Source organism: Macrobrachium nipponense, chromosome 6 (assembly GCF_015104395.2).
Source record: "Macrobrachium nipponense isolate FS-2020 chromosome 6, ASM1510439v2, whole genome shotgun sequence".
NCBI lineage: Eukaryota > Metazoa > Arthropoda > Malacostraca > Decapoda > Palaemonidae > Macrobrachium > Macrobrachium nipponense.
The window spans coordinates 109,134,679-109,137,178 of record NC_061108.1 but is presented as its reverse complement, the minus strand read 5'-3'; the positions used below and the strand labels follow the sequence as shown (position 1 = coordinate 109,137,178).

Genomic DNA, 2,500 nt, shown 5'->3' with positions numbered 1-2,500 from the left:
ACGCAATCACTTAAGCGTTCCATCAAATTCCCTATGTGTCATTTCTGAGTTTCAACAGTAATCTAATTTAATTATTTTCCTTATATATTTTTTTATGCTTGGTTTAACCTAGTAATGAACATCGAAGATGCCAGAGCGCAAAAATAGTAGCTCATAATTTCTTATACATGTTTTAATCTGTCAAAAATACACTTAAAGCTTAGCAGGTTCTGGTAATCAACCACACGGCAAATGAAGTTAAAACATTAATGTTAATTGTGACAAAACTATGAAAACACCACTAAACATTTCTTTTATTAAAATTCCACCATTAACCTTGATAAAACATTGAAAGCATTGTTGGGATATATAACTATTTATGAAGTTTAAATGCGCATAATGTAAATTGGTTACTTTATTGATCTAATGTTTATTTCACTAAGTTTTATGAAAATCTGTTCATTCGATCTCTAAATGTTTCATAAAAAACAACGATACACACACACACACACAGGAAAAAATATTGCTGTACCCAAGATTTGAGTATGAATAAAATCAAAGTAAGCGTCGGTCTGTTTTTTTTTTTTATTATTATTATTATTATGAAAGCTGCCCAAAATATTTAAGTCAAGTGTCCGCAACAGTGATGCTAGAACTTGATAGATTCTAATTAGTAACATTTGTTTAGCATTATCTGACCCAAGAGAACTCATTTTCGTTTATTTTTAGTTTTTAGTAAGGGGAAGACTATTCTCGAATAAACTTCATAAACTTTATTTAAGATAATAAGATTTAGCTAATTGGGAACCAATACTTTCAGAGAATATATCACTTATATGATTTCTTCATATGAGCTATAGCCTTGATTAGCGTTATGCTTTTTAATGTGAAAATTATCCACGATATTGAGTTTTACTTTCGGAACTAATTTACAGATAGTACTAACTCGCTAACAATTTAAAAATTGCGTGAATGGCATTCATATTGCATAATACACTACTATGAGATTCAGGGTCTCTGTAACACGGTTTTTTGGACTTTGCCTCTTGTCAAAGCATCGGATGTAGCTGAAAGTTGACATATGTATATTTTACAACTACACACAAATTTTGTCAGCATTATCAATAACCTAAACCCGATAGTTTTAATTTTTATAGAGTAAAAATGATCTAGCCGACGCCATGGCCAATGATTACAAGCCAAGAGTCGAAAAACATTCATTACGTAAGCAGGGTAAACATCGTTTTACGAAATATTGCCCCGCCCATCCACCAGACAGAAACTCCATCGGCTCTGAAACCCAAAGACTTTATGAATGGCGGAACGATACATAGATGTGGGTGGGGTATCAGTGCTAGCGTAGTAATACTACTGTAGCAGTAGTGCCGCGACAGTATGAGCAGTAATATACATGAATTAAACGTTTAGGCCAAACTGCTGGATCCTTGAGGATCATTTAGCACATTTACAACTACTCGAGAAATTAGTTTTTATAGCCAGAAGTTAAATGTTCTAATCCACTAATGCCCATGGTAGCCTTCAGTGTTATCCTGAATTATAACGAGGCGAAAGTGGGTGGAGCCTCATGAAGTCATCATTCTGACGATAATTATTGGTGAAGGTTTAAAGCCAATATACGGTACCGGCTATTTTTTTTCAGTATAAAGGTAGATAGCCAATAAATAAAAATTGCTTGACATTGGATATAGCAGTTATCAAATCAAGCTTGTCTACTATGTTTTTGAAAATTACCAACTATTCCCTACATCTTGTCAATCTGATTGTGACCTATAAAGTAGACTGTAATTTCTTAGGAAACCTGTTTTGGGAGTTAGACTAATAATCGAAGTGTTTTGTATTTATTAACATATTTTGTTGGTTTGTTCATTATGACAATTATCAATGGAGAGGTTCCAGAGTTCATAAAGGTGTACTGCTTTGCTTGTATTTAAATTTGTATGTCATTGTTGCCAGAGGTTTAGCCTTCGTTACGTATAGCCAATCATCCATCGAGAAAGAGGGAAGAAATGCTGTCATAAGTTAAGTAACGAGTGCGTTCGAAACTTTTTCTCTGAGTAAGTTGGTCCGTCTTAAAAAAAAGTCACTTTTACATTATAAGTACCAAATTTATTCAACCTACGTAATGCAGAATACAGTCAAAATTTATGTGTAGATATAATACGTATTCTGAATAAGCGTTATATTTATGAAATGCATAGATAAAAAGTTATTGCGAAAAAACCGTGTTACAGAGGCCCTGAATCTCATAGTAGCTAGGCATTTAACATCGTTTTTCAGAGAACGGTATTAAAAATTGCGGTATAAACTTTTTTTTTTTTCATTTCGTCTAAATTTTACGTCGTAAAAATGCAGAGATAAATATTATGTGTAATACTTAATGTTCAGGCTATGATTTGCAATACGTCTACAGTCTATTCACTGTAATAAAGAACGATACAAGGTACAATTACACCAATAACTCAGAGACTGAAAAAAAATTTCAGCTGTATGTTACTACACT

The 2,500-nt window shown here is 32.8% G+C and overlaps 1 protein-coding gene across 1 annotated transcript in view; it reads right to left on the bottom strand.

The window, feature by feature from the left end:
• Positions 1–2,500, bottom strand: part of LOC135216874 (nephrin-like) — a 203,048-nt gene that overhangs the window by 30,556 nt on the left and 169,992 nt on the right.